The 8,353-nt window shown below is 35.7% G+C and overlaps 1 non-coding gene across 1 annotated transcript; it reads left to right on the top strand.

Annotated features, from left to right (window-relative positions):
• The first annotated feature begins 1,501 nt into the window (after positions 1-1,501).
• LOC118616732 lies at positions 1,502-1,692 on the top strand. The gene has a single exon (XR_004956699.1). It is a non-coding gene; the product is annotated as a U2 spliceosomal RNA (small nuclear RNA).
• Positions 1,693-8,353: the final 6,661 nt, after the last annotated feature.

The following is an 8,353-nucleotide window of genomic DNA, read 5'->3' as shown; positions in this document are numbered from 1 at the left end:
TAGTAGAGTAGGTAAAGCCAAGAAGCAAACCATTGATTTGGAATATAAGGAAGCAAAAAACACCCAATCAGAACAGCAAAAAGAAAAAAGAATTTAAAAAAAAGGGGGGGGGGTAGTGTAAGGAGTCTCTGGGACAACTTCAGGTGTGCCAACATTTGCATCATAAGAGTGCCAGAAGGAGAAGAGATAGAACAAGAAATTGAAAACCAATTTGAAACAATAATGACAGAAAACTTTCCTAACTAGGTGAAGAAAACAGACATACAAGTCCAGGAAGCACAGAGAGTCCCAAACAAGATTAACCCAAACACGACTACACCAAGACACATCATCATCAAAATTCCAAAGGTTAAATACAAAGAGAGAATCTTAAAAGCAGTGAGAGAAAAGCAGTCTGTAACCTACAATGGAGCTCCCATAAGACTGTAAGCCAATTGCCCAAAAGAAACTTTGCAGGACAGAAAGGAGTGGCAAGAGATATTCAAGGTGATGGAAAGCAACGACCTACAACCAAGACTACTGTATCCTGGAAAGCTATCATTTAGAATTGATGGACATATCAATAGTTTCCCAAACAAGAAAAAGCTAATGGAGTTCATCACCACTAAACCAGTATTATATGAAATGTTGAAGGGTATTCTTGAAGGAGAACAAAAAAATGGCAAATAATACATATCTATCAAGAATTGAATCTAAAAAAAAAAAAAAAAAAAAAAAAAATGAGCAAGCAGAACAGAAACAGACTCATAGATACTGAGAACTTTTTGTTGTTTGCCAGATGGGTGGGGGGTGAAAAAGATGAAGGAATTAAGAAGTAAAAATTGGTTGTTAGACTGATGAACCTCAAAGGGAAGGAGGGATGGAGGATGGGATGAGATAAACCAAAGAACTTCTATGCATATATGTATAAGCAATGGACACCGACAATAGTGTGGGGAAGGCTGGGGGCGGGGGGACTAGGAAGGAGGGGGGTAAAGGGGGAAGAAAAGGGAACATCTGTAATACATTCAACAATAAAGATGGGGAAAATAAAGAGCTTCCCAGACAAAGAAAAAGGGCTAAAAGAGTATATTAGCACCAAACCAGCACTGCAAGAAATGTTAAAAGGACTGCTGCAATAAGCAGAAGAAATAGGAAGAGAAACATAACCAGAATAAACAAAAATTGCAATCAATAACTACAGATCAATAAAAACCTTAAATGTAAATTGATTAAATGCTTTGATCAAAGGACTTAGAGTAGGTGAATGGATAAAAAAGCATGACTCATATATATGTTGTTTACAAGTGACCCACTTCACAACAAAAGACTCACATAGGTTGAAAGTGAAGGGATAAAAAAAATTTTTCAAGCAAATGGAAATGAAAAAAAAGCTGGGGTAGCAATACTCATATCTGATAAAAATAAACCTAAAAATGAAGGCTATACCTAGAGACAAAGGCATAATATTGATAGGATCTATCCAACAGAAGGATATAACCTTGGTAAAAATATATGCGCTATCACTTCTCAGCCTTTTGGCTAAGATCAAGTGTAGTATCTGTTCTTATCAGTTTAATATCTGATACGTCCTCTATCCGAGGACAATATATTAAATGGATTTTTGGAGCAGGGAGATGGAATAGGAGCTTGCTCCATCCACTCCACCCATCGACCCGGTATTGTAGTACCTCCGGGAACGGTACACCAAAAAAAAAAAAATATATATATATATATATATATATATGTATATGTATATGTATATGTATATGTATATGTATATGTATATATATATGCACTAAACATAGGAGCACCAAAACACATTAAAAGACTTCTGGAGGATTTCATAGGAGAAATCAACAGCATTATAATCATAGGAGGGGGACTTCAACACCCCTCTGACATCACTAATGGATTTTCTAGACAAAAATTAACAAGAAAACAGAGTATATAAATGATGCACAATATCAAATTGATTTAATAGATATATAAAGAGAATCACACCCCAAAACTGCAGAATTCACATTCTTCTCAAGTGCACGAGACATTCTCAAAGATTGACCACATGTTATGACACAAACTAAGTCTCTACAAGTTCAAGAAGATTGAAATCATATCAAACGTCTTCTCAGATCACAATGGCATGAAACTAGAAATGAATTACAACAAAAACATTCAAACACATGGAGGCTAAATAGCATGTTATTAAAATGAATGGGTTACCAAGAATATCAAGGCATAAATTAAAAACTATCTGGAAACCAATGAAAGTGAACACATAAGAACACAAAATCTATGAGATGCTGTGAAAGCAGTCCTGAGAGGGAAGTTCATAGCACTACAGGCCTACCTCAAGAAACAAGAAAAATTCCTAATTGACTTTCTAACCCTACAACTTAAAGAACTAGAAAGTAAACAAACAAACAAAAACCAGAGCAAGTAGAAGGAAAGAAATAGTAAGGGTCACAGCAGAAATAAACTAAAAACCCCATTAAAAGATCAATGAAACAAAGAGGTGGTACTTTGAAAAGATAAACAAGATTGATGGACACTTACCCAGACTCACCAAGAAACAAAGAGAGAGTATCCACATAAACAATATCAGAAACAAAAGAGGAGAAGTAACAACTGACACCACAGAAATACAAAGGATCATTAAATACTATTATGAAAAATTATATGCTAACAAGTTGGACAATCTAGGTGAAAAGAACAAATTTTTTTTTTTATGTCTTTTTTTTTTTTTTATGAATTTTTATTTATTTTTTTGTTACAGATATTTTACCTTTTTACCCCATTGGCACCCCCCACCCCACCCCCTCCACCCTGTCCCCGGCTTAGTTGTCCATGTCCATTGGTCATGCATACATGCATATAAGTTCTGTGGTTTATCTCTTCCCACCCCCCCACCCCCCATCCCCTCTTCTGAGGGATGTCAGTCTGTGCCCTACTTCCATGTGTCTGGGTCTACTGTATTCCTCAGACTGTTATGTTCATTATATTCCGTATATAAGTGAGATCATGTGGTATTTGTCTTTTTCTGCTTGGCTTCTTTCACTTAGGATAATACTTTCCAGGTCCCTCCATGTCGTCTCAAAGGATAAGAGATCTTTCTTTCTTACCGCTGCATAGTACTCCATTGTGTATATGTACCACAGCTTTTTGATCCATTCGTCTACTGGTGGACACTTGGGCTGTTTCCAGATCTTAGCTATTGTAAATAGTGCTGCTATGAACATGGGGGTACATATATTCTTCCTGATTGGTGTTTCAGGCTTCTTAGGGTATATTCCCAGCAGTGGGATCACTGGGTCAAATGGAAGTTCAATTTTTAATTTTTGAGGTAGCACCATATTGTTTTCCATAGTGGCTGCACCAGTCTGCATTCCCACCAGCAGTGTATTAGAGTTCCCTTTTCTCCACACCCTCGCCAACACTTGTTGTTTGATGATTTGTTGATGGCGGCCATTCTGACAGGTGTGAGGTGATACCTCATTGTTGTTTTAATTTGCATCTCTCGGATGATTAGTGATGTTGAGCATTTCTTCATATGTCTCTTGGCCATTTGTATGTCCTGTTTGGAGAGGTGTCTATTCAGCTCCTCTGCCCATTTTTTAATTGGGTTCTTTGTCTTCCTTTTGTGGAGTTGTGTGAGCTCTCTGTATATATTGGAAATTAACCCCTTATCTGATACATCATTGGCAATGATGTTCTCCCATACAGTGGGTTGCCTTTCCATTTTGATGATCGTTTCTTTTGCTGTGCAGAAGCTTTTTAGTTTGATGTAGTCCCATGTGTTCATTTTCTCCTTTATTTCTGTTGCCTTAGGTGATGTATCAGTGAAAATTCTGCTCCGTATGATGTCCGAAATTTTGTTGCCTACATTTTCTTCTAGAATTTTTATGGATTCACGGGTCACATTTAAGTCTTTTATCCATTTTGAGTTTATTTTTGTGTATGGTGTAAGTTGATGGTCGAGTTTCATTTTTTTGCATGTAGCTGTCCAATTTTCCCAACACCATTTATTAAAGAGGCTGTCTTTACTCCACTGTATGCTCTTGCCACCTTTGTCAAATATTAATTGAGCGTATTGCCTTGGGTCCATTTCTGGGTTTTCAGTTCTGTTCCACTGGTCTATATGCCTGTTCTTGTGCCAGTACCAGGCTGTTTTGGTTACAGTCGCTTTGTAGTATAACCTGATATCTGGTAATGTGATCCCTCCAACTTTGTTCTTCTTTTTCAAGATTGCTGTGGCTATTCGGGGTCTTTTTTGGTTCCATATGAACTTTTGAAGTATTTGTTCTAGTTCTATGAAATATGTCGTTGGTATTTTGATGGGGATTGCATTGAATCTATAGATTGCTTTGGGTAGTATGGACATTTTAATTATGTTAATTCTTCCAATCCATGAACAGGGTATGTTCTTCCACTTTTTATATCTTCCTCTATTTCTTTTTTCAATGACCTGTAGTTTTCTGCAAATAGGTCCTTTACTTCTTTGGTTAAGTTTATTCCTAGGTATCGTAATTTTTTTGGAGCGATGGTAAATGGGATTGTTTTTTCAGTTTCTCTTTCTGTGAGTTCATCATTGATGTACAAGAATGCCGTCGATTTCTTGACGTTAATTTTGTATCCTGCTACTTTGCCAAATTCATTTATTAAGTCTAATAGATTTTTGATGGAGTCTTTAGGGTTTTCTATGTACAATATCATGTCATCTGCAAATAATGACAGTTTCACTTCCTCCTTTCCAATTTGGATCCCTTTTATTTTTTCTTCATGTCTGATTGCTGTGGCTAAGACTTCCAGTGAAAAGAACAAATTTTTAGAAACTCACAGCTTCCCAAAACTAAACCAGGGATAGATAGAAAACTTAAACGGACCAATAACAATTAAGGAAATTGAAGATGTAATCAAGAAACACCAAGCAAATAAAACCGCAGGCCTGGATTGATTCATGGGGAAGTTTTACTGAACATTCCAAGATCTAACACCCATTCTCCTCAAACTATTCCAAAAATTCCAAGAAGAAGGAAAAACTCCAAACTTGCTTTATGAGGCCAGCATAATTCTAATTCCAAAACTAGATAAAGACACTACAAAGGAAAAAAAAACGTTTTGAGGTAACACCATAGTGTTTTCCACAGTGGAAAAATTGAACTGCCATTTGACCCAGTGATTCCACTTCTAGGAATATACCCTAAGAAACCTGAAACACCAATCAGAAAAAATACATGTACTCCTATGTTCATAGCAGCACTATTTACAATAGCTAAGATCTGGAAACAACCCAAGTGTCCATCAGTAGATGAGTGGATTAAAAAGCTGTAGTACATGTGCACAATGGAATACTATGCAGCTGTAAGAAAGATCTCTTGTCCTTTGAGATGGCATGGAAGGACCTGGAGAGTATTATGCTAAGTGAAACAAGCCAAGCAGAGAAAGACAAATATCATATGATCTCACTTATTTGTGGAATATAATGAACTAAACAAACTTCTGAATAAAATTAACTCAAAGGACATAGAGGTGGGGTACAGACTGATAAGCCTCAGAGGTGGGGGCTTTGTGCGGGAAGAGATAAACCAAAGAACTTACATGCATGTATGCATAATCAATGAACATAAACAACAAAGCTGAGGATGGAGCGGGGGGAAGGGGAGGACGATGTCAATGGGGGAAAAATGAGAAACATGTAACAAAAACAAATTAATAAATAAAATTTTTTTTTAAAAAACCAACAACAAAAAATTACAGGCCAATATTCTTGGTGAACATCGATGCCAAAATCCTTAGCAAAATGTTAGCAAATCAAATCCAGCAATACATAAAAAAAATTATTTACCATGACCAAATGGGATTTATCCTAGGGATGCAAAAATATACAATATTTGCAAATCAATAAATTGATACACCACAAACAAAATGAAACATAAAAACCACATGATCATATCTATAGATGCTGAAAAAGCATTTAACAAAATCCAGCACCCATTTGTAATAAAAATGCTCAGCAATGTGGGAATAAGGGATCATATCTTGACATAATAAAGGCCACATATGAAAAAAACCTACAGCCAACATCATACTCAATGGGCAAAAACTAAAACATTTTCTTTATGAAAAGGAACAAGACAGAGATGCCCTCTTTCAGCACTCTTATTAACATAGCACTGGAAGTCTTAGCCACTACAATTAGACAAGAAGAAAAAATTTAAAAGATCCAAATTGGAAAGGAGGAAGTAAAATTGTCATTATTTGAAGATGACATCATATTGTCCATAGAAAACCCTAAAGACTCTATCAAATATCTTTTAGAGCTAAGATATGAATTTTACAAAGTAGCAGGATACAAAATTAATATCAATAAATCTATGGCATTCTTACACACCAAGAATGAATTCATAAAAAAAAGAAACAAAAAAAATCTCATTTAACATTGCAGGAAAAAAAAAAAAGTAAGATACCTACCTAGGAATAAACTTAACAAAAGAAGAAAAGGACCTGTTTTCAGAAAACTATAAAATTTTGAAAGAAAAATACAGAAAGATATAAAATAAAAATTGGAAGCATACACCTTATTCATGGATTGGAATAACCAACATAATTAAAATGTTCATACTACAGAAAGCAATCTATAGATTCAATGAAATCCCCATTAAAATACCAATGACATATTTCACAGAACTAAAACAAATACTCCAAAAGTTTATATGGAACCAAAAAAGACTCCAAATAGCCACAGCAATCTTGAAAAAATAGAAAAAAGTAGGAGGGATCACAATACTGGATACTGGGTTATACTACAAATCCATTGTAATCAAAACACCCTGGTACTGGCACAAGGACAGACATATAGATCAATGGAACAAAACAGAGAACCCAGAAATGAACCCAAGACATTATGATCAATTAATATTTGACAAAGATGGCAGAAGCATACAGTGGAGTAAAGACAGCCTATTTAATAAATGGTGCTACATGCAAAAAAATAAAGCTATACCACCAACTTATACCATATACAAGAATAAACTCAAAATGGATAAAATATTTAAATGTACTCATGAATATATAAAAATCCTAGAAGAAAATATAGGCAAAAAAATTTCAGACGTCATACGCAGCAGAATTTTTACCAATACAACACCTAAGGCAAGAGAAACAAAGGAGAAAATGAACACATGGGACTACATCAAACTAAAAAGCTTCTGCACAGCAAAAGAAACAACCATAAAAATGGAAAGGAAACCCACTACATGGGAGAGCATAATTGTCAACGATACATCAGATAAGGAGTTAATTTCCAAAATATATAGAATCCTCATACAACTCAACTAAAGGAAGACAGATAAACCAATTAAAATGGGCAGAAGACTTAAACCGATACCTCTCCTGACAGGACATACAGAAGGCCAAGAAACAAAAGAAAAAATGCTCAAAGTCACTAATCATCAGAGAGATGGAAATTAAAATGACAATGAGATATCACCTCACACCTGTCAGAATGGCTGCCATCAACAAATCATCAAATCATCAAACAACAAGTGCTGATGAGGGTGTGGAGTAAAGTGGACTCTAGTACACTGCTGGTGGGAATGCAGACTGGGCCAGTCACTATGGAAATCAATACAGTGTTACCTCCAAAAAGTAAAAATTGAACTGCCATTTGAATTTGACCCAGTGATCCCACTTCTAGGAATATATCCTAAGAAGCCTGAAACACCAATCAGAAAAAATATATGTACCCCTATGTTCATAGCAGCACTGTTCACAATTGTTAGGATCTGGAAACAGCCCAAATGTCCATCAATAGATGAGTGGATTAAAAAGCTGTGGTACATATACGCAATGAAATACTACACAACTATAAGAAAGAAAAATCTCTTTTCATTTTAGACAACATGGAGGGCCTAGAGAGTAACATACTAAGTGAAATAAGCCAATCAGAGAAAGCAAATATCACATGATCTCTCTTATTTGTGGAATATAATGAACAAAACAGCCTGATGAACAGAATGGACCCGGAGACACGGATGTGGGGTACAGACTGACAAATCTCAGAAGAAGAGGGAGAAGGGGGGAGCGAAGAGATAGACCATAGAACTTAAATGCATGCATGTGTAAACAATGGACATAGACAACAATACTGGGGGTGTGGGCGGGATGGGTAGGAAGGTATCAGTGGGGAAAAAGGAGAAACTTCTTTAACAAAAATAAATTAATAAAAAAGTGTTCTTGCTATTTTTCCTTAAGATTTTACTTTTTAATTTAATTTTAATATTTTTTATTAATTTATTTTAGTTGCAGATGTTTCTCTTTTTTTTCTCCATTTACATCCTCCTCCCCATTCTTGCCCCCTTGCCTCATCCCCAGC

This window comes from Molossus molossus, unplaced genomic scaffold, assembly GCF_014108415.1.
Source record: "Molossus molossus isolate mMolMol1 unplaced genomic scaffold, mMolMol1.p scaffold_m16_p_4, whole genome shotgun sequence".
NCBI lineage: Eukaryota > Metazoa > Chordata > Mammalia > Chiroptera > Molossidae > Molossus > Molossus molossus.
The sequence above is the reverse complement of the archived record's forward strand: the minus strand, read 5'-3'. Positions and strand labels throughout refer to the sequence as shown.